The sequence below is a fragment of the Arachis hypogaea genome, chromosome 5 (assembly GCF_003086295.3).
Source record: "Arachis hypogaea cultivar Tifrunner chromosome 5, arahy.Tifrunner.gnm2.J5K5, whole genome shotgun sequence".
NCBI classification, from domain to species: Eukaryota; Viridiplantae; Streptophyta; class Magnoliopsida; order Fabales; family Fabaceae; genus Arachis; species Arachis hypogaea.
In genome coordinates this window covers 35,955,218-35,980,332 of record NC_092040.1, presented here as the reverse complement: position 1 = coordinate 35,980,332, position 25,115 = coordinate 35,955,218, and the positions used below count along the sequence as shown (strand labels likewise).

The 25,115-nt window shown below is 39.0% G+C and overlaps 2 long non-coding RNA genes across 2 annotated transcripts; both read left to right on the top strand.

Annotated features, from left to right (window-relative positions):
• The first annotated feature begins 506 nt into the window (after positions 1-506).
• Positions 507-1,466, top strand: LOC112801211 (uncharacterized). The gene is made up of 2 exons (XR_011881997.1): positions 507-914; positions 1,023-1,466. It is a non-coding gene; the product is annotated as an uncharacterized lncRNA (long non-coding RNA).
• A 363-nt stretch (positions 1,467-1,829) lies between these two features.
• Positions 1,830-3,637, top strand: LOC140184684 (uncharacterized). The gene is made up of 2 exons (XR_011881998.1): positions 1,830-2,116; positions 2,774-3,637. It is a non-coding gene; the product is annotated as an uncharacterized lncRNA (long non-coding RNA).
• The last annotated feature ends 21,478 nt before the right edge of the window (positions 3,638-25,115 follow it).

Here is a 25,115-nt window from a genome sequence, read left to right as displayed (position 1 = left end):
ATAGAAGAGCCATCGTAGAGAGAGAAGGGGATAACGGTAATGCAATTAATGCCGATAATTGTGCCAACAATAATTATCAAGAGATCCATGAAAATTTTTAAATTCAGAAGAGTAATAAAGACCCCTTAATTTTAGGCCTTAGATGATAGTAAGAAGACAAACTAAAAAAAGGAATGATAAAGGGGGAGCCATGAATAAGGGCAAGTCAATTGAAAAAGAAAATCATTCTAATATGGAAGGTAACAGCTCAAATACTAATCAAGAATTAGAAGGAGGATCACGTTTCAATATTCTTCAAGAGAAGAATAAGGAAGACACGCCTAAAGTCATGTTTACTTCCCAATCCTCTAACAGCAACATATAAGTTGGGATAAATGCTTCCCAAACTAAAACATGCAAAATGGGCCTAAGAAAATTGTGAACCAAGAAAATCATGTGAAACCCATTTAGAAATAAAAAATATTAAGACTTAGGGTTGAAAAAAATTCTCCAGCTAACAGGAATGCCTCTTCCTTTAAACCTGGGCCAAAATAGGCAAAGCAAGATTTTCATGGCAAAGAACAAACAACCCATGGAGTCCCAAGTGGTTTGACCAAGAAAAATACCTTTTTTCAAGTTGTGAGCACATCCTCGAAATCTCAAATTAATGAAGAAATCGAAGTGATGGTGATGAACATGATGAGGAATATGCAAAATGAGCAATATAAAGAATTCAAAGCTTCTCACCCAGAATCGACAGCAACAGTGCTCCGAGATGTTAATGGAACAAAATTCAATTATAGCCCAAAAAGCCCCTCCGTTATCAATGTGGCTGGAACCTCAAAAGGGGTGGATGTGTCATTAGACAAACCATTCGATTTGGTAACGGTGAGCCAAGCCGAAGGTGGTACAAGTGGTGGCCATGCTCAAGTTGAGTAAGTTATTATGTCCACAGGGACAAATACCCTCAAATGAGCCTTTGGTCTTGAGGACCCTCTTCTTTACTACTGTTTCCAATTAATATGATGTCTTTGAATTGCCAGGGAGCTGGTGATAAGACGTTTTCTTCCCTTATTCGGAATTATGAAGAAACATTATCATGCTAATTTGCTGATTTTACTTGAAACTCATATTAGTGGAGATAGAGAAAAATGCATTAAAAATAAGATGGATTTCGATATTTGGTTTATGGAAGAAGCAAGAGGCCACTCTGGAGGTATCTGATGCTTTTGGGACTCGAGCATTTGAAAGGTTGAGGTTCTATGTCACAGTTTTTAATTTGTTCACATGAAATTCTCTACTATGAATTCTAGTCCTTGGTTGGTCATGACGGTTTATGTAAGTCCCTAAAAAGCTACAAGAAAAACTCTTTGAGATAATATTCATTCTTTTAATGCTACTATGAATCTGTCTTAGTGTATCTTATGGTATTTTAATTCCATTCTCCATGATTATGAAAGAAGTGGAGCTAGCATTTAAAACAGAAATGTGTGTAAAGAATTTCAATCCTGTGTTACTGATTTTGGTTTTATCGATTTGGGTTATTGTGGTTGGTCATTCACTTGAAAGCGAGGTAACTTAGTTGAAAGGCTGGATAGAGTTTTGAGCAATTTGTACTGGCAAATTTCTTTCTCTGATGCGAGTGTTAAGCACGTTTCTAGGATGAAGTCGGATCATTCTCCTATCTATCTCTAGCTTTGGCCGAACTCCCCTCCCAATAAAAGAAGGAGACCTTTTTTATTCACTGTAGCTTGGCTCACATATCCAGAATTTGTTAACCTTGTTAGAAATAAGTGAAAGATGGATAGCACTTGGTCAAATTATATAAATGATTTTACTGATTCTCTTAGGCACTGGAATTATACTGCCTTTGATAGCAGTATGAGAAGGAAAGAAAAAATTTTAAGAGGACTTCAGGGGATAGCATCATCATTAAGCAATGGCAAGGAATATGAGAAAACTCTGACACAAGAAGAACTTTTGTGGTTTCAAAAATCTCATTGCAAAAGAATTGAGTTCGGAGATCGGAATACAAAGTACTTTCATGGTACCATCATGGCTAGAAGAAGAAGAAACAAGGTCCTTTCTCTGCAAGATGATCTTGGTAACTAGATAACTGACAACAACATCTTTGAGAGTATGTCTAGTTCTTTCTTTTTTTTTAATTTATATCATGATAACTTGCCTAATATTCATTATGTGATTTCACAAACTTTCCCTTCTTTGAATTTAGATTATTTAAATTGGGTTAAGTACAATGTCAGTCCCTAAGGTATAGGCTGAAAATTTTGTCCATCTCCAACCTTTTTTTACATACAAAATCATCCCTAAGGTTTAAAACCAAGTTAAACCAAGTTAAACTTTCTGCTTCCGTTACCACCTCAGTACGATTTTGGTCCATAAGGAAATGATGATTTTAAAACCAAGTTAAACCTTAGGGAGGATTTTGTATGCAAAAAAATGTTAAGGACACAAAATTTTTTTGATCTATACCTTAGGGACCAAAATCATACTTAACCCATTTAAATTTTATTCGAAGTGTTGTGGCCCCTGTTGAAGTAAAAGATGCCCTTTTTAGCAGGGGTGGCCTTAAAGCTTCTGACAAAGACGACATTTAGGATTTTTTTTATCAAAACCAATAGGAGAGACTTGGTCCCGATTTATGCAGGTTGGTTGAAAAAATTTTTATGAACTCGCAGCAAATTGAAGAAATAAATGAGACTCTAATAACTCTTATCCTAAAAGTGGAGTCTGCCTCTAGTTTAAAATAAATGAGACCCGTTATTCTTTGCAGCGTCTCTTACAAGGTGGTAACCAAAATTCTAGCTAGAAGGCTACAAAAAGTGATGAAAAAACTAGTGACACCAACTCAATGCAGCTTCATTCCGGGAAGAAAGACCTTAGATAATATCATTATTATATAAGAGGTGATACATTGAATGAGAAGCAAGAAAGGAGCCAAAGGTTGAATGGCCATTAAAACTAATTTGAAAAAAGCTTATGACTATCTTAAGTGGAGCTTCATCAAGGACACTCTTCAGGATATTGAGCTCCCTTAAGTTTTGTTGATCTAGTCTTAGCATGTATTTCTACTGTAAGGATGAGAGTTCTCTAGAATGGAGAGGCCTTAGATGAATTTAAGCCTTCTAAAGACATTCGTCAAGGCGATCCTCTCTCGTCCTACATTTTTGTCTTGTGCATGGAATGACTCTCTCACCTCATTTGTGCAACGGTTGAACACATGTTTTGGAAGCCGATTCGTATCAAGAAGGATGGTCCTCTCCTCTCTCACCTTTGCTTCATTGATGACCTTATCCTCTTCTCAGAAGTCTCCATGGAGCAAGCAAAAATCATTAGCAAAGTCTTGGATGCTTTCTGCAAGAGTTCTGGAGAACAAATTGATAATGAAAGACTCGAATTTTCTTCTCTTCCAATGTGAAAAATAATGTGTGGTCAGAAATTAGTGATGCGCTCCACTTCAGCTAAACAAAAGACCTTAAAAAGTACCTTGGGGTTTCTCTTCTCCACTCTAAAATGACAAAGGACACGTACAATGATATTATTAACAAGTTAGACTCCAGGCTTAATGGGTGGAAGGCCTCAGCTCTTTCTCTTGTAGGAAGAACAAATCTAATGAAATCTATCATTTCTTTTATTCCTAGTTATATTATGAAAATTGCTTTTATTCCTTCTTCTACTTTTAATTTGATTGATAAAAAATGAAGAAATTTTCTTTGGAAAGACACAAAACAATCCAAGAAGGTTTATCTTCTTAATTGGAGCAAAGTCAGTAATCCCAAACAATTGGGAGGTTTAGGCATCCGACATGCAAAAGATACAAACTATGCATTTATGATGAAAGTTTGATGAGGTTTGATAGAAAAAAAAAGACGCTCTATGGGCTAGAATTCTAAAATCCAAGTATCATTGTGAAAATAATATTCTTTCAAATATTAATAGAAAAAGGCATGAATCAAATCTGTAAAAGGGTATTTTCACTTCTTGGAGTAATGTGGAAAATAATTCCATATGGCATATTAGAGCGGATCAAGAATAAATTTTTTGAAACACAATTAGGTGCCAAACATTGACAACTAGAAAACCTCGCTAATTAGGTATAAATCCCTAAGAAAATTATTTTCTTCTAACTAATTTTCTTGTTGTTTTAGGTGAATGGAATATAGAAAAACTAATGAAATAGCTACCAGAAGATGTGTTAAAGAAGATTTTGGCAATGTCTCCCTTTTCCATGGAAAGAAGCAGACATCATAGCATAGGCCTACTCAGTCGATGGCTCCTTCAACCTAAAATCAGCTTATACAACAATAACTAACAATCATGAACCTCCTGATCGGGTGTTTAAGCTTGCTTGGAATCGAAGGTGCTTGGAAAGATTTCAAAGTTTATGTGACTTGTAGCCTATGAAGTAATCTTAACCAATGCAAAAAGAAAAAGGCGACATCTCTCTAACAATTTGAACTGCCCAGATGCAATGGTTAAGAGGAAACTATGCTTCATATGCTAAAAGATCGTAGCTTTTCCAAAATAGTATGGAACCAACTTTCTTTTCAATACATAGCGCACAATTTTTTTAACACCAACATAAAAGAGTGGCTCATCAACAATCTTAATGGGAGCTATAATTAATCGCACGTGTTTGGAGTAGCCATATTCTCTTTATGGTACTACCGAAACAAACAAATATTTAAAGGTATCATTACCAAGTGAAGCTTTGCACTCTATTAAAATTAGAAGCAGTGAGATAACTAATGTGATGAACAATCTCAAGCCTTTGAGAAGACAAAACAGGGACCAAAACCATTTGACTTGTTGGATTTCACCACTTGAGCAATTCATAAAATTAAATGTTGATGGTTGCTTCTTTAAATATACTAATAATGTGGCTTGTGGAGGAGTTTTCAAAAATCATCTTGGCAAATTTGTTAAGGGCTTTTCTTGCAACCTCAGAAGTTGTTCAATCATGCATGCGGAACTTTGGAGAATCATGTAAGACTCTTGATGATATTAAAATTCTGTCTGGTCGACTTCAAGAAATTAAGTGGTTGTTGCATACTTTTTGGAAAGACAATACTATAGCCGTTCAACTTGCTAAAAAGGTTTAGGAGCTTCCTTACGGTCTTCATATATTCGATGCTCTCTCTCCGAATATTGCTTTATGCAAAAAGTTGATAGTTTTGGAATTCCTAGAAAGAAGGATGTTAGTTAAGGATTTTTTATTTTAATATTGAAGAGTGATTGAATTTTATGTTAATGTTACAAAAATTGGAGTTTTACAATGTTTTGGGGACACTGTTCTGTGCAAGCATAATACGCAATCTGTGTATTATAATTTAATATTAAAATAATACAATACACAGTCTGTATATTGTCTTTATAGATTAAAAAAAGAGGAGTGTTAGGAGTCAGTAAGTTTTGTGATTTGTAGCCATCAATTAGCTATCATTAGTATTTTTAATGGTGTGAGATTATATCTAATGGTGTATAATTTCTCACTTTTCTTTTGTTGGTTAAGTATTGGCCAAATTTTAATAAAAGTGTTGGCCCTCTAGACTTTTTCTTTAAAAAATCTGGTCTGACAATCCATCCTCTGTGAATTTTACAATCTCCAAAATTTTACAAAATTTCGTAGCTTTCAATATTAAAGAATTACACCAATTTTTATCTAATATTAAAAAAAAAAACCGTTAGTTAACCTTTAGTTATTTTGTACTTTGATTTTTTCCTTGCTTTATTTTTTTTCTTTCAGTTCTGGGTCTTTTGACCCCATTCCTCACCAAAAAAAAAAATTGGCATGATATATATTGAGAGAGATTTTCTTTTGTTAAATAGTAAAATTAAATAATAATTTTTTTATTAAATTTATTTAAAAATTTATTTATCTAATAAAATAAAATTGTTATTGTTATTATTTGTTATTTCATAAAAAAGAATTTTTTTTACAAAATTTGATTTTTTACCTTAACATATATGTATATCTCTTTGTTTACAAAAATTCAGCTTAAGACGATTTAATGATTTATAGTACAAAAAGACTGCGTGCATATATTCCTGTTAGCGAGTCTTGCTCTTCAATTAGACTGCAACCACCATATACGACGCGATGTCATCTATTTTAACAAGTAATAAATATTTGATTTAGAGGACATTAATTCAGTGTCTTTATACTAATTATTTTGCACCCTGGTTAATTAGTGGTTAAGAGGAATGAACATGGAGTTTTCCAATAGGAACTGAAAATAATTGGTTCCTAATAGAAACTGAAAAATAATTCAATGTAATTTCTTCGGTTTGGTCCAAATTGGGTTCGATTATCCGTTAATTTCAGAACTAATTTAATTAATTTTGTTCGGATTCAAAAGGATAATCGGATACCTGCTATTTGTTGGGTTTTTTCTCTCCCTTGTGAGGCCCAAGTCCAATATTTTGAGGGTGTCTCCTACACCCATTATGCCACAACCCTAATCAAATTTTGGGGGGTTATTGAGAGGTAGAGAGAATAACCACTGATGAGCGGATAATTTATACGCTTTTTGGCATTGTTTTTAGTATGTTTTTTTAGTATATTTTAGTTAGTTTTTAGTATACTTTTAGTAGTTTTTAGTTAAAATTCACTTTTCTGGACTTTACTATGAGTTTGTGCGTTTTTCTGTGATTTCAGGTATTTTCTGGCTGAAATTGAGGGTCCTGAGTAAAAATCTGATTCAAAGGCTGAAAAGGACGGCAGATGCTGTTGGATTCTGACCTCCCTGCACTCGAAGTGGATTTTCTGGAGCTACAGAAGCCCAATTGGTGCGCTCTTAACGGCGTTGGAAAGTAGACATCCTGGGCTTTTCAGAAATGTATAATAGTCTATACTTTGCCCGAGATTTGATGGCCCAAACTGGCGTTGCAAATCAGCTTCAGAATTCCCAGCGTTTAACGCTGGAACTGGCATAAAAATTGGAGTTAAACGCCCAAACTGGCATAAAAGCTGGCGTTTAACTCCAGAAAAAGTCTCTACACATGAAAGCTTCAATGCTCAGCCCAAGCACACACTAAGTGGACCCAGAAGTGGATTTTTACGTCATTTACTCATTTCTGTATACCCTAGGTTACTAGTTCACTATTAATAGGATCTTTTGACATTGTATCTGTACTTCATGACACTTTACACGTTTCTCATTGTATCTTCTACAGCATGAGTCTCTAAACCCCATGGTTGGGGGTGAGGAGCTCTGCTGTGTCTTGATGGATTAATGCAATTACTACTGTTTTTTCATTCAATCACGCGTGTTTCTATTCCAAGATATCACTTGTTCCTCAACTTGATGAATGTGATGATCCGTGACACTCATCATCATTCTCAGCTATGAACGTGTGCCTGACAACCACCTCCGTTCTACCTTAGATTGAGTAGATATCTCTTGGATTCCTTAATCAGAATCTTCGTGGTATAAGCTAGAATTGATGGCGGCATTCAAGAGAATCCGGAAGGTCTAAACCTTGTCTGTGGTATTCTGAGTAGGATTCAAGGATTGAATGACTGTGACGAGCTTCAAACTCCTGAAGGCTGGGCGTTAGTGACAGACGCAAAAGAATCACTGGATTCTATTCCAACCTGATTGAGAACCGACAGATGATTAGTCGTGCCGTGACAGGGTGCGTTGAACATTTTCACTGAGAGGATGGGAGGTAGCCATTGACAACGGTGAAACCCTACATACAGCTTGCCATGGAAGGAGCCTTGCGTGCTTGAAGAAGAAGACAGTAGGAAAGCAGAGATTCAGAAGATAGAGCATCTCCAGAACCTCAACCTGTTCTCCATTACTGCAAAACAAGTACTTATTTCATGTTCCTTTACTTTTCACAATCAACCCTGATAATTATTGATATCCTGACTAAGAGTTATAAGATAACCATAGCTTGCTTCAAGCCGACAATCTCCGTGGGATCGACCCTTACTCACGTAAGGTATTACTTGGACGACCCAGTGCACTTGCTGGTTAGTTGTGCGGAATTGCAAAAGTGTGATTGCAATTTCGTGCATCAAGTTTTTGGTGCCGTTGCCGGGGATTGTTCGAGTTTGGACAACTGACGGCTTATCTTGTTGCTTAGATTATGACTGTTTTATTTTTGTTGGTTTAGAGTCTTTTAGTTGAGTCTAGTTTCATATTTTAAGTTTGGTGTCAATTGCATGCTTTTATTTTTCTTTTAATTTTCGAATTTGCATGTCCTTAGTCCCTTTTTGATCCTTAAAAATTCTAAGTTTGGTGTCCTCTTTGTGTTTTTCCCTTAAAATTTTCGAAAATTAGTGTTTGATTTTCTAAAAATTTTAAGTTTGGTGTCATTTTGTTGTTTTTCTCTTTTCTCATTTCAAAAAAAAAAAATCAAATCTTTTTCAAAATAATTTTCAATCATATCTTTTCAATTGCTAATTCCAAAATCTTTTTAATTAACTAATTGATTTAGTTTTCAATTTGCTTTGATTTTATTTTTCTTTTAGTTTTCGACATTTTATTTTATTTTCCTTTTGTTTTATTTTATTATTTTCGATCAAAAAAAATATATTTTAATCTACTTGCAATCCATATCATTTCCCTTTCTCCATCATGGACCTAAGTGGAATTGAGCAGTCCAGAAGGACTTTGGGGTCATATGCTAACCCCATTACAGCTGCATATGGGAGTAGCATCTGTATACCTCCCATCAAAGCAAGCAGCTTTGAGCTAAACCCTCAACTCATTATCATGGTACAGCAAAATTGCCAGTATTCCGGTCTTCCACAGGAAGAACCTACTGAGTTTCTGGCACAATTCTTACAACTTGCTGACACAGTACGTGATAAAGAGGTGGATCAGGATGTCTACAGATTATTACTGTTTCCATTTGCTGTAAAAGATCAAGCTAAGAGGTGGTTAAATAACTAACCTACAGCAAGCATAAAGACATGGAAACAGTTATCAGATAAATTCCTGAATCAATTTTACCCTCCAAAAAGGATGACACAGCTAAGGCTGGACATCCAAGGCTTTAAACAAGAGGATAATGAATCCCTTTATAATGCCTGGGAGAGGTATAGAGGTATGCTAAGAAAATACCCCTCTGAAATGTTTTCAGAGTGGGTACAGTTAGACATCTTCTACTATGGGCTTACAGAAAAAGCTCAGATGTCTTTAGATCACTCAGCTGGTGGATCTATACATATGAGAAAGACGATTGAAGAGGCTCAAGAGCTTATAGATACTGTTGTTAGAAATCAATATTTGTACTCTAGCAACGAGTTCTCTACAAAAGAAGAAGTTATGGCAGTAGCCATTGATCCTAATCCTCAAGAACAGATGGTTGAGCTTAATCAGCAATTACAACTGATGACAAAACAATTAGCAGAATTTAAAGAGATGCTCCAAGAAACTAAAATTGCTAACAAGAACATAGAACTGCAGTTGAATCAGGCAAAACAGCAGATATCTAAACAGATAACAAAAGAATGTCAAGCAGTTCAACTGAGGAGTGGGAAGACTTTGAATAACACTGCTCAAAGTAGCAAAAAGCCAAATAAGAAACAATTGACAGAGGTTAACCAAACCACTGTCCAAAATCCCTCTGAGGACAGTAAGAGCCCAGAGAGGAGTACTTTTGGCGTTCAAACGCCAGAAAAGGGGGGAAAGCTGGCGTTAAACGCCCATTCCCTGCCCAGTTCTGGCGTTCAAACGCCAGAAAAGGGAGAGAAGTTGGCGTTAAACGCCCAATCTTCACCCAATCCTGGCGTTCAGACGCCAAGGGAGGATCAGACACCTGAGAGTGCTGACAGTAATCCCTCTAAAAAGGCTTCTTCAACCACTTCTGTAAGGAATAAACCTGCAGCAACTAAGGTTGAAGAATATAAAGCCAAGATGCCTTATCCTCAGAAACTCCACCAAGCGAAACAGGATAAGCAGTTTGCCCGCTTTGCAGACTATCTAAGGACTCTTGAAATAAAGATTCCGTTTGCAGAGGCACTTGAGCAAATACCTTCTTATGCTAAGTTCATGAAAGAGATCTTAAGTCATAAGAAAGATTGGAGAGAAATTGAAAAAGTATTTCTCACTGAAGAATGCAGTGCAGTCATTCTAAAAAGCTTACCAGAAAAGCTTCAAGATCCAGGAAGCTTTATGATACCATGCACATTAGAAGGTGCTTGCACCAAGACAGCCCTGTGTGATCTTGGAGCAAGCATCAATTTAATACCTGCATCCACTATCAGAAAGCTTGGGTTGACTGAAGAAGTCAAACCAACCCGGATATGCCTCCAACTTGCTGATGGCTCCATTAAATATCCATCAGGCATAATAGAGGACATGATTGTCAAGGTTGGGCCATTCGCCTTTCCAACTGACTTTGTGGTGCTGGAAATGGAGGAGCACAAGAGTGCAACTCTCATTCTAGGAAGACCTTTCCTAGCAACTGGACGAACTCTCATTGATGTACAAAAAGGGGAAGTAACCCTGAGAGTCAATGAGGATGAGTTCAAGTTGAATGCTGTAAAAGCTATGCAGCATCCAAACACACCAAATGACTGCATGGGCGCTGATATTATTGACTCTTTGGTGGAAGAGATCAATATGACTGAAAGTCTAGAATTAGAGCTTGAGGACATCTTCAAGGATGCTCAGCCTGATCAGGAAGAACCAGAGGAAACAAAAGATTTTTTGAAAATTCCTCAGGAGGAGGATAAGCCTCCCAAACCTGAACTCAAACCATTACCACCATCCCTGAAGTATGCATTTCTGGGAGAGGATGACACATTTCCAGTGATTATAAGCTCTGCTTTAAATCCACAGGAAGAGGAAGCACTGATTCAAGTGCTAAGGACACACAAGACAGCTCTTGGGTGGTCCATAAGTGATCTTAAGGGCATTAGCCCAGCTAGATGCATGCACAAGATCCTGTTGGAGGATAATGCCAAACCAGTGGTCCAACCACAAAGGAGGCTAAATCCAGCCATGAAGGAGGTGGTGCAGAAAGAGGTCACTAAATTACTAGAGGCTGGGATTATTTATCCTATTTCTGATAGCCACTAGGTGAGCCCTGTCCAAGTTGTCCCCAAAAAGGGAGGCATGACAGTGGTTCATAATGAAAAAAATGAACTGGTTCCTACAAGAACAGTCACAGGGTGGCGTATGTGTATTGACTACAGAAGGCTCAATACAGCCACCAGAAAGGATCATTTTCCTTTACCATTCATAGACCAAATGCTAGAAAGACTAGCTGGTCATGATTATTACTGCTTTTTGGATGGCTATTCAGGTTACAACCAAATTGCAGTAGATCCTCAAGACTAAGAGAAAACAGCATTTACTTGCCCTTCTAGCGTGTTTGCTTACAGGAGGATGCCTTTTGGTCTGTGTAATGCTCCTGCAACCTTTCAGAGATGCATGTTATCCATCTTCTCTGATATGGTGGAGAAATTCCTGGAAGTCTTCATGGATGACTTCTCAGTATATGGAGACTCATTCAGCTCCTGTCTTGACCACCTAGCACTTGTCCTGAAAAGGTGCCAAGAGACTAACCTGGTTTTAAACTGGGAGAAATGTCACTTTATGGTGACTGAAGGAATTGTCCTTGGACACAAAATTTCAAGCAGGGGAATAGAGGTGGATAAGGCAAAGGTAGAGGTAATTGAAAAATTACCACCACCTGCCAATGTTAAGGCAATCAGAAGCTTTCTGGGGCATGCAGGATTCTACAGGAGGTTTATAAAGGATTTTTCAAAAATTACAAAACCTTTGAGCAACCTGCTAGCTGCTGACACACCATTTGTGTTTGACACACAGTGTCTGCAGGCATTTGAGACCCTGAAAGCCAAGCTGGTAACAGCACCAGTCATCTCTGCACCAGACTGGACATTGCCATTTGAACTAATGTGTGATGCCAGTGACCATGCCATTGGTGCAATGTTGGGACAGAGGCATAACAAGCCTCTGCACGTCATTTATTATGCCAGCCGTGTTCTAAATGATGCACAGAAGAATTACACAACCACAGAAAAAGAATTACTTGCAGTGGTCTATGCCATTGACAAGTTTAGATCCTATCTAATGGGATCAAAGGTGATTGTGTACACTGACCATGCTGCTCTTAAGTACTTACTCACAAAGCAGGATTCAAAACCCAGCCTTATAAGATGGGTGTTGCTTCTGCAAGAGTTTGATATAGAAATAAGAGACAGAAAAGGGACAGAGAACCAAGTAGCTGATCATCTGTCCCGAATAGAACCAGTAGCTGGGGCATCCCTCCCTTCTACTGAGATCTCTGAGACTTTCCCAGATGAGCAACTCTTTGCCATTCAGGAAGCTCCATGGTTTGCAGATATTGCAAATTACAAAGCTGTGAGGTTCATACCCCAGGAGTACAGCAGAGTGCAAAGAAAGAAATTAATTTCAGATGCCAAGTACTACCTATGGGATGAGCCATATCTCTTTAAGAGATGTGCAGACGAAATGATTCGCAGATGTGTACCCAGAGAAGAAGCACAGAGGATCCTGTGACATTGCCACGGATCACAGTATGGGGGACATTTTGGAAGTGAGCGAACAACCACTAAAGTCCTCCAATGTGGCTTCTACTGGCCTACTCTCTATAGAGATGCCTGAAAGTTTGTGCGTAGCTGTGACAGTTGCCAAAGAGCTGGTAACTTGCCTCACGGATATGCCATGCCTCAACAAGGGATATTAGAGATTGAATTGTTTGATGTATGGGGGATTGACTTCATGGGTCCATTCCCACCATCATACTCAAACACTTACATTCTGGTGGCAGTGGACTATGTATCTAAGTGGGTAGAAGCAATTGCTACACCCACTAATGATACCAAGACCATGCTGAAATTCCTCCAGAAACACATCTTCAGCAGGTTTGATGTTCCCAGAGTACTAATCAATGATGAGGGCACTCATTTCTGCAATAAACAGCTATACTCTGCTATGGTCCGATATGAAATTAGCCACAAAGTGGCAACTCTGTATCATCCACAGACAAATGGGCAAGCTGAAGTCTCTAACAGAGAGCTAAAAAGAATCCTAGAACGGACTGTGATAGCCCGAAGAAAGGATTGGGCAAAGAGTTTGGATGATGCTCTGTGGGCATACAGAACAGCATTCAAGACTCCTATAGGAACCTCTCCATATCAACTGGTGTATGGGAAGGCCTGTCATCTGCCCGTGGAACTGGAACATAAAGCCTACTGGGCAACCAGGTTCCTAAACATGGATGCTCAGTTAGCTGGTGAAAAAAGATTGCTCCAGCTAAATGAGCTAGAGGAGTTCAGACTCAATGCCTTTGAAAATGCAAAAATTTATAAGGAAAAGGCAAAGAAGTGGCATGACAAGAAGTTGTCATCCAGAGTCTTTGAGCCAGGACAAAAAGTTCTGCTCTTCAACTCTCGGCTCAGATTGTTCCCAGGAAAGCTTAAATCCCGGTGGAGGGGTCCGTATGTGATTACAGGAGTATCACCATATGGATATGTTGAGCTTCAAGATACTGAGTCTGACAAGAAGTTCATTGTTAATGGACAGAGGATCAAGCATTATCTTGAAGGCAATTTTGAGCAGGAATGCTCAAAACTGAGACTTGAGTGATTCTCAGTAAAGGTCCAGCTAAAGACAGTAAAGAAGCGCTTGCTGGGAGGCAACCCAGTCATTAACAGGTTATATGTTTTATTTCTACAAAGGGCAATTATCAAAATTGAAGAAATTCACAAAGTTACAGAAAGATTCAGTGCAAAAAGCAGAGAAAAAGAGCTTACTGGCGAAAAAAACACCAGTAAGGGGTACTTTGGGCGTTAAACGCCAGAATGGGCACCATTCTGGGCGTTTAACGCTAGGTGTGCAGCATCCTGGGCGTTTAGCAAAATGCCCAGTGACAAAGGGAATTCTGGCGTTTAACGCCAGCCAGGGCACCTGGCTGGGCGTTAAACGCCCACAATGGCCAACAAATGGGCATTAAATGCCAGAATGGATACCATTCTGGGCGTTTAACGCCAGAAAGGTGGGGGACAGAGATTTTGCTCTCTGCTTAAATTTTTTTAAAAACTTTCCTTTTTTGACCCATACTTTTCTACATAAACACATTTCAAACTTTCATCATTCACCTTCAAATCTTCAAAAATTAAAATCATTCTTCAAATCTCTCTCAAATCCTTCCCAAATCTTGCTCAAAAACTCAACTTTCTCTCAAATTCTTTCCATATCTTCTCAAATCTCCTTCCAAATTTTTGAAATCTCTCCTCCCCCCTTATAAATACACGTTCGGCCTCCCTATTTCCCCACACCATTCGAATTTGCTCTCCTCCTCTCTCTCCTCTTTCCTTTCTTTTGCGTGAGGACAAGAAACCTCTAAGTTTGGTGTGCTTTTCCGTGATCACTAAGCCAAGATTCATCAAGATCATGGCTCCTAAGGGAAAACAAACCAATTTAAGAGGAAAGAAAGAGAATAATCCAAAGAATCTTTGAAATCAAGAGAAGTTCTTAACCAAAGAACATGAAGACCATTATCATAAAATAATGGGTCTGAGGTCAGTGATCCCGGAAGTCAAATTCGATCTGAAAGAAGATGAATATCCGGGGATCCAAGAGCAAATTCGAAACAGAGGATGGGAAGTTCTAACCAATCCTGAGATAAAGGTTGGAAGAAATATGGTTTAGGAATTCTACTCAAATCTGTGGCTGACAGATAAGCAGAGAATGACTGGAACTGCTTTCCATACTTATAGAACCATGGTCAGAGGGAAAGTTATCTACTTCCATCTGGACAAAATAAGAGAGATCTTCAAATTGCCTCAACTGCAAGATGATCCTGAATCCTTTAATAGGAGAATGATGAGAGCAGATAAAGGGTTGGATCAAGTTCTAGAGGACATATGCCTCCCTGGAACTAAGTGGATAACCAATTCAAAAGGTGTCCCAAACCAACTCAAGAAGGGAGACCTCAAACCAATTGCAAGAGGTTGGCTAGACTTTATTGGGCGTTCCATATTGCCCACTAGCAACCGTTCTGAGGTCACTATCAAGAGAGCAGTGATGATTCATTGCATTATGCTTGGAAAAGAAGTGGAGGTTCATCATCTGATTGCTTGTGAGATCTACACAATTGCAAATAAGAATTCCACTGAAGCCAAACTGGCTTACCCAAGCTTGATCTCCTTGCTCTGTAAAGAGGCTGGGGTAAAGATGGGAGTAGATGAATTCATACCCATTGAACATCCAATCACCAAGAAGTCAATGGAAGGACAAATGCAAGACAACTCTATCAAAAAGAGGGCGCAGGAGTTCCTCCCTGAATTTCCTGAAATTGACTACTGGGCCAGCCTAGAAGCATCTATCACCAAGTTGCAAGAAACTATGGAGCAACTTAAGGAAGAACAGCAGAATCAGAACTGCATGCTCTACAAATTGCTGAAGGAACAAGAGAAGCAGGGGCGTGAACTTCAAGAATTGAAACGCCAAAAGTTCTCCCCTCAATTTGAGGGAGCATCCACTTCTCAAAATCAAGGTTGTTGAGTCCTAACTCTGTGATAACCTCTATCATTAGGAGCCTATTTAATTTTTTTTTCTATTCTTACTAGTCTCATCTTATATCTATTTTTGAGTCTTGTTCTTAATTCATAATTAATAAAATTTAAAATTCATGTCTTAAAGCTCTCCATCACCTCTCTTAAATGAAAAGTGCTTTAATCACAAAAGAACAAGAAGTACAGGATTTCGAATTTATCTTTGAAACTAGTTGAATTAGTTTGATGTGGTGACAATACTTTTTGTTTTCTGAATGAATGCTTGAACAGTGCATATGTCTTTTGAATTTGTTGTTTTAAGAATGTTAAAATTGTTGGCTCTTGAAAGAATGAGGAAAAAAAGAACTGTTATTGAAGATCTGAAAAATCATCAAATTGATTCTTGAAGCAAGAAAAAGCAGTGATTCAAAAAAAAAACGAAAAAAAGGGATAGAAGAAAAAGAAAGAAATAAAGTTGTGATCCAAGGCAAAAAGAGTGTGCTTAAGAACCCTGGACACCTCTAATTGGGGACTCTAGCAAAGCTGGGTCACAATCTGAAAAGGTTCACTCAAGTATGTGTCTGTGGCATGTATGTATCCGGTGGTAATACTGGAAGACAGAGTGCTTTGGGCCACAGCCAAGACTCATACAATAGCTATGTTCAAGAATCATTATACTTAACTAGGAGAATCAATAACACTATCTGAGTTCTGAGTTCCTATAGATGCCAATCATTCTGAACTTCAAAGAATAAAGTGAGATGCCAAAACTGTTCGGAAGCAAAAAGCTACTAGTCCCGCTCATCTAATTGGAGCTAAGTTTCCTTGATATTTTGGAGTCTATAGTATATTCTCTTCTTTTTATCCTATTTTGATTTTCAGTTGCTTGGGGACAAGCAACAATTTAAGTTTGGTGTTGTGATGAGCGGATAATTTATACGCTTTTTGGCATTGTTTTTAGTATGTTTTTAGTATATTTTAGTTAGTTTTTAGTATACTTTTAGTAGTTTTTAGTTAAAATTCACTTTTCTGGACTTTACTATGAGTTTGTGTGTTTTTCTGTGATTTCAGGTATTTTCTGGCTGAAATTGAGGGTCCTGAGCAAAAATCTGATTCAGAGGCTGAAAAGGACTGCAGATGCTGTTGGATTCTGACCTCCCTGCACTCGAAGTGGATTTTCTGGAGCTATAGAAGCCCAATTGGCGCGCTCTCAATGGCGTTGGAAAGTAGACATCCTGGGCTTTCCAGAAATGTATAATAGTTTATACTTTGCCCGAGATTTGATGGCCCAAACCGGCGTTGCAAATCAGCTTTAGAATTCCCAGCGTTTAACGCTGGAACTGGCATAAAAATTGGAGTTAAACGCCCAAACTGGCATAAAAGCTGGCGTTTAACTCCAGAAAAAGTCTCTACACATGAAAGCTTTAATGCTCAGCCCAAGCACACACTAAGTGGACCCAGAAGTGGATTTTTACGTCATTTACTCATTTCTGTATACCCTAGGTTACTAGTTCACTATTAATAGGATCTTTTGACATTGTATCTGTACTTCATGACACTTTACACGTTTCTCATTGTATCTTCTACAGCATGAGTCTCTAAACCCCATGGTTGGGGGTGAGGAGCTCTGCTGTGTCTTGATGGATTAATGCAATTACTACTGTTTTTTCATTCAATCACGCGTGTTTCTATTCCAAGATATCACTTGTTCCTCAACTTGATGAATGTGATGATCCGTGACACTCATCATCATTCTCACCTATGAACGTGTGCCTGACAACCACCTCCGTTCTACCTTAGATTGAGTAGATATCTCTTAGATTCCTTAATCAGAATCTTCGTGGTATAAGCTAGAATTGATGGCGGCATTCAAGAGAATCCGGAAGGTCTAAACCTTGTCTGTGGTATTCTGAGTAGGATTCAAGGATTGAATGACTGTGACGAGCTTCAAACCCCTGAAGGCTGGGCGTTAGTGACAGACGCAAAAGAATCACTGGATTCTATTCCAACCTGATTGAGAACCGACAGATGATTGGCCGTGCCGTGACAGGGTGCGTTGAACATTTTCACTGAGAGGATGGGAGGTAGCCATTGACAACAGTGAAACCCTACATACAGCTTGCCATGGAAGGAGCCTTGCGTGCTTGAAGAAGAAGACAGTAGGAAAGCAGAGATTCAGAAGATAGAGCATCTCCAGAACCTCAACCTGTTCTCCATTACTGCAAAACAAGTACTTATTTCATGTTCCTTTACTTTTCACAATCAACCCTGATAATTATTGATATCCTGACTAAGAGTTACAAGATAACCATAGCTTGCTTTATGCCGACAATCTCCGTGGGATCGACCCTTACTCACGTAAGGTATTACTTGGACGACCCAGTGCACTTGCTGGTTAGTTGTGCGGAATTGCAAAAGTGTGATTGCAATTTCGTGCACCAGCCACCAAGTGAGAGAGAAGAGGGAAAAACAGAATTCCCATTTTTATGCAAAGCAGTAAATTTCAAATGACAGTTTCTCATTTGTTCACAGTTGGATCGATTTGAAATTTTAACTGCATGTTCCTATCATCTTGTTCTTTATTCGGGTCGGTGAAGATGTTGATTGAAAATTTTCAGTCGGAGAAATTGGCTTCGCAAGAGAGAAATTAGGTTTCCCATTTTTTCATAGAGCAACAATCTTTGAATGGCAATTTCTCATTCTTTCACCGTTAGATCAATGTGAAATTTGGATTATAGATTCTTCCCATCTTGTTCTTCATTTAGAACGGTGGAGATTTTAATTAGAGATCTTCAGAGGGGGAAATTGGCTTCGACAGCAGCTTTGTTTTTTGGGTATATTTCATCTTCTTGCTTCTCATTTGTGAGCTTTGGTGCTTTGATATTTTGGCTGGTTATATGCACATTTTTGTGCTTTATTTGAGACTCTCTTTTACCTAATTTGATTATAGTGGAGCTATTTCATTGGTCTGGACGACCCGTGGTTTTTACCTCTCACATTGAGGGGGTTTTCCACATTAAAATCTCAGTGTGTTATTGTTATTGCTTTACTTGCTATATTTGCTTGTTATAGTTGCTGCCATATTATGTTGTGAGTGCTTTCATATTATTATTGTCTTGGATATTTGTGTCGTTTCCACTGCTAGACTCTTTCATACTGGCATCAGAGCTTGTTGGTATTTTTCTAGGCTTGTGATTCTGTGAACAATGGAAGCTAATACTAATACTAGTAGGATGATCACTCTTAATGGTCCTAATTATGATTTGTGGTAGTCAAAGATGGAAGATTTGCTTTATGTTAAAAATTTTCATCAACTAGTTTTTGGTACAGAGACGTCTAGTGATAAATCTGATGATGATTGGACTTTGTTGTATAGACAAATCTGTGGACATATTAGTGATGAGCGGATAATTTGTATGCTTTTTGGCATTGTTTTTAGTATGTTTTTAGTATAATTTAGTTAGATTTTAGTATATTTTTATTAGTTTTTAGCTAAAATTCACTTTTCTGGACTTTACTATGAGTTTGTGTGTTTTTCTGTGATTTCAGGTATTTTCTGGCTGAAATTGAGGGTCCTGAGCAAAAATCTGATTCCGAGACCAAAAAGGACTGCAGATGCTGTTGGATTCTGACCTCCCTGCACTCGAAGTGGATTTTCTGGAGCTACAGAAGCCCAATTGGCGCGCTCTCAACGGCGTTGGAAATTAGACATCCTGGGCTTTCCAGCAATATATGATAGTCCATACTTTTCCCAAGATTTGATGGCCCAAACCGGCGCTCAAAGTCTCCCTCAGAAATTCTAGCGTTAAACGCCGGAACTGGCATAAAATTTGGAGTTAAACGCCCAAACTGGCATGAGAACTGGCGTTTAACTCCAGAAAACGTCTCTACACATAAAAGCTTCATTGCTCAGCCCAAGCACACACCAAGTGGACCCAGAAGTGGATTTTTACGTCATTTACTCATTTCTGTACACCCTAGGTTACTAGTTTACTATTAATAGGATCTTTTGACATTGTATCAAGGACCTTATGACCTGATGACCTCATGAAACTTTACACCCTTCTTTGTACACTTTCCACAGCATGAGTCTCTAAACCCCATGGTTGGGGGTGAGGAGCTCTGCTGTGTCTTGATGGATTAATGCAATTACTACTGTTTCTTATTCAATCATGCTTGCTTCCATTCTAAGATAATACTTGTTCTTAATCCGGATGAATGTGATGATCCGTGACAATCATCATCATTCTCAACTATGAACGTGTGCTTGACAACCACCTCCGTTCTACCTTAGATTAAGTAGTTATCTCTTGGGTTCTTTAACCGGAATCTTCGTGGTATAAGCTAGACTGATGGCGGCATTCAAGAGAATCCGGAAGGTCTAAACCTTGTCTGTGGTATTCTGAGTAGGATTCAATGGTTGAATGACTGTGACGTGCTTCAAACTCCTGAAGGCGGGGCGTTAGTGACAGACGCAAAAGAATCATTGGATTCTATTCCGGCCTGATTGAGAACCGACAGATGAATTCCGCTATGCTGTGACAGAGCATATGCAATCGCTTTCACTGAGAGGATGGGAGGTAGCCATTGACAACGGTGAAACCCTACATACAGCTTGCCATGGAAGAAGACTTGCGTGTTTGAAGAAGAAGACAGTAGGAAAGCAGAGATTCAGAAGATGGAGCATCTCCAAACCTCAACCTATTCTCCATTACTGCAAAACAAGTAATCATTTCATGTTCTTTTGCTTTTCACAATCAATCCTGATAATCTCTGATATCCTGACTAAGATTTACAAGACAACCATAGCTTGCTTCAAGCCGACAATCTCTGTGGGATCGACCCTTGCTCACGCAAGGTATTACTTGGACGACCCAGTACACTTGCTGGTTAGTTGTGCGGGATTGCAAAAGTGTGATTGCAATTTCGTGCACCAAGTTTTTGGCGCCGTTGCCGGGGATTGTTGAGTTTGGACAACTGACGGCTTGTCTTGTTGCTTAGATTAGGATTTTTTTTATTTTTGTTGGTTTAGAGTCTTTTAGTTGAGTCTAGTTTCATATTCTAAGTTTGGTGTCAATTGCATGCTTTTGTTTTTCTTTTGATTTTCGATTTTTGCATGTTTTTAGTCCCTTTTTGATTTACAAAAATTCTAAGTTTGGTGTCCTCTTTGTGTTTTTCCTTTAAAAATTTTCGAAAACTGTGTGTTTGATTTTCTAAAATTTTAAGTTTGGTGTCTTTTTGTGTTTTTCTCTTTCCTCTTTTCAAAATCAAATCTTTTTCATAAAAATTTTTCAATCATATCTTTTTAATTGCTGTTTTCAAAATCTTTTTGATTAACTCATTGATTCAGTTTTCAATTTACTTTGATCTTATTAATTTTCGAATTTTCATTTTAATTTTATTTTGTTTTATTCTATTTTTTTCGTAAATTCAAAAAAAAAAAAAACAAACAAAATTTATCTCTTTGCAATCATTATCATTTCCCTTTTGTCCATTATGGACTTAAGTGGGATCAATCAGTCCAAAAGGACTCTGGGGTCATATGCTAACCCCATTACAGCTGCATATGGGAGTAGCATCTGTACACCTCCCATCAAAGCAAGCAGCTTTGAATTAAATCCTCAACTCATTATCATAGTGCAGCAAAATTGCCAGTATTCCAGTCTTCCACAGGAAGAACCTACTGAGTTTCTGGCACAGTTTTTGCAAATTGCTGACACAGTACATGATAAAGAGGTGGATCAGGATGTCTACAGACTGTTACTGTTTCCATTTGCTGTAAAAGATCAAGCTAAAAGGTGGTTGAATAACCAACCTACAGCAAGCATAAAGACATGGAAACAGTTGTCAGACAAATTCCTGAATCATTTTTACCCTCCAAAAAGGATGACACAGCTAAGGCTGGACATCCAAGGCTTTAAACAAGAGGATAATGAATCTCTTTATAATGCCTGGGAGAGGTATAGAGGTATGCTAAGAAAATGTCCATCTGAAATGTTTTCAGAGTGGGTACAGTTAGACATTTTCTACTATGGGCTTACAGAAAAAGCTCAGATGTCTTTAGACCACTCAGCTGGTGGATCTATACACATGAGGAAGACAATTGAAGAAGCTCAAGAGCTTATAGACACTGTTGCTAGAAACCAATATTTGTATTCTAGCAATGAGTTCTCTCCAAAAGAGGAAGCCATGGCAGTAGTCACTGACCCTAATCCTCAAGAACAGATAAATGAGCTTAATCAACAATTGCTCCTAATGACAGAACAGTTAGCAAACTTTAAAGAGATGCTCAATGAAACTAAAGTTGCTAACAAGAGCATAGAACTGCAGTTGAATCAAGCAAAACAGCAATTATCTAAACAGATAACAGAGGAATGTCAAGCAGTTCAATTGAGGAGTGGGAAGACCCTGAATAACACTGCTCAAAAGAGTAAAAGGCCAAACAAGGAACAATTGACAGAGGACAACCAAACTCCTGTTCAAAATCCCTCTGAGGACAGCAAGAGCCCAGAGAGGAATGTCACTGGCGTTCAGACGCCAGAAAGGGAAGGAAAGCTGGCGTTAAACGCCCATTCCTTGCCCAGCTCTGGCGTCCAAACGCCAGAAAAGGGGGAAAAGTTGGCGTTAAACGCCCATTTTCCTCCCAATCCTGGCGTTCAAACGCCTAGGGAGAATCAGACACCTGAGAGTGCTGACAGTAATCCCTCTAACAAGGCTTCTTCAACCACTTCTGTAAGGAATAAACCTGCAGCATCTAAGGTTGAAGAATATAAAGCCAAGATGCCTTACCCTCAAAAACTCCGCCAAGCGGAACAGGATAAGCAATTTGCCCGCTTTGCAGACTATCTAAGGACTCTTGAAATAAAGATTCCGTTTGCAGAGGCACTTGAGCAAATACCCTCTTATGCTAAATTCATGAAAGAAATCTTAAGTCATAAGAAGGATTGGAGAGAAACTGAAAAAGTGTTTCTCACTGAAGAATGCAGTGCAGTCATTCTAAAAAGCTTACCAGAAAAGCTTCAAGATCCAGGGAGCTTTATGATACCATGCACATTAGAAGGTGCTTGCACCAAGACAGCCCTATGTGATCTTGGAGCAAGCATCAATCTAATACCTGCATCCACTATCAGAAAGCTTGGGTTGACTGGAGAAGTCAAACCAACCCGGATATGCCTCCAACTTGCTGATGGCTCCATTAAATACCCATCAGGCATAATTGAGGACATGATTGTCAAGGTTGGGCCATTTGCCTTTCCAACTGACTTTGTGGTGCTGGAAATGGAGGAGCACAAGAGTGCAACTCTCATTCTAGGAAGACCTTTCCTAGCAACTGGACGAACTCTCATTGATGTACAAAAAGGGGAAGTAACCTTGAGAGTCAATGAGGATGAGTTCAAGTTGAATGCTGTAAAAGCCATGCAGCATCCAGACACACCAATAGACTGCATGGGCGCTGACATTATTGACTCTCTGGTAGAAGAGATCAATATGGCTGAAAGCCTAGAATCAGAGCTTGAGGACATCTTCAAAGATGCTCAGCCTGATCAAGAAGAACTAGAGGAGGCAAAGGAATTTTCGAAAATTCCTCAGGAGGAGGATAAGCCTCCTAAGCCTGAACTCAAACCACTACCACCATCCCTGAAATATGCATTTCTGGGAGAGAGTGACACTTTTCCAGTGATTATAAGCTCTGCTTTAAATTCACAGGAAGAGGAAGCACTGATTCAAGTGCTAAGGACACACAAGACAGCTCTTGGGTGGTCCATAAGTGATCTTAAGGGCATTAGCCCAGCTAGATGCATGCACAAGATCCTACTGGAGGATAATGCCAAACCAGTGGTCCAACCACAGAGGAGGCTGAATCCTTCCATGAAGGAGGTGGTGTAGAAAGAGGTCACTAAATTACTAGAGGCTGGGATTATTTATCCTATTTCTGATAGCCCCTGGGTGAGCCCTGTCCAAGTTGTTCCCAAAAAGGGAGGCATGACAGTGGTTCACAATGAAAAAAATGAACTGGTTCCTACAAGGACAGTCACAGGGTGGCGCATGTGTATTGACTACAGAAGGCTCAATACAGCCACCAGAAAGGATCATTTTCCTTTACCATTCATAGACCAAATGCTAGAAAGACTAGCTGGCCATGATTATTACTGCTTTTTGGATGGCTATTCAGGCTACAACCAAATTGCAGTAGACCCTCAGGACCAAGAGAAAACAGCATTCACTTGCCCTTCTGGCGTGTTTGCCTACAGGAGGATGCCTTTTGGTCTGTGCAATGCACCTGCAACCTTTCAGAGGTGCATGCTCTCTATCTTCTCAGATATGGTAGAGAAATTTCTGGAAGTCTTCATGGATGACTTTTCAGTATATGGAGACTCATTCAGCTCCTGTCTTAATCACCTAGCACTTGTCTTGAAAAGATGCCAAGAGACTAACCTGGTTTTAAACTGGGAGAAATGTCACTTTATGGTGACTGAAGGAATAGTCCTTGGGCACAAAATTTCAAGCAGGGGAATAGAGGTGGATAAGGCAAAGGTAGAGGTAATTGAAAAATTACCACCACCTGCCAATGTTAAGGCAATCAGAAGCTTTCTGGGGCATGCAGGATTCTACAGAAGGTTTATAAAAGATTTTTCAAAAATTGCAAAACCTCTGAGTAACCTGTTAGCTGCTGACACACCATTTGTGTTTGACACACAGTGTCTGCAGGCATTTGAGACCCTGAAAGCTAAGTTGGTCACAGCACCAGTCATCTCTGCACCAGATTGGACATTGCCATTTGAATTAATGTGTGATGCCAGTGACCATGCCATTGGTGCAGTGTTGGGACAGAGGCATAACAAGCTTCTGCACGTCATTTACTATGCCAGCCGTGTTCTAAATGACGCACAGAAGAACTACACAACCACAGAAAAAGAGTTACTTGCAGTGGTCTATGCCATTGACAAGTTTAGACCCTATCTAGTGGGGTCCAAAGTGGTTGTGTACACTGACCATGCTGCTCTTAAATATCTACTCACAAAGCAGGATTCAAAACCCAGGCTCATTAGATGGGTGTTGCTTCTGCAAGAGTTTGATATAGAAATAAGAGACAGAAAAGGGACAGAGAACCAGGTAGCTGATCATCTGTCCCGAATAGAGCCAGTAGCTGGGGCGTCCCTCCCTTCTACTGAGATTTCTGAGACTTTCCCAGATGAGCAATTATTTGCCATTCAGGAAGCTCCATGGTTTGCAGATATTGCAAATTTTAAAGCTGTGAGGTTCATTCCCAAGGAGTACAGCCACGTGCAGAGAAAGAAATTAATTTCAGATGCCAAGTACTACCTCTGGGATGAGCCATATCTCTTTAAGAGATGTGCTGACGGAGTGATCCGCAGGTGTGTACCCAGAGAAGAAGCACAAAGGATCCTATGGCACTGCCATGGATCACAGTATGGAGGACATTTTGGAAGTGAGCGAACAGCCACTAAAGTCCTCCAATGTGGCTTCTACTGGCCTACTCTCTATAACGATTCCCAAGAGTTTGTGCGTAACTGTGACAGTTGCCAAAGAGCTGGTAACCTGCCTCATGGATATGCCATGCCTCAACAAGGGATATTAGAGATAGAAC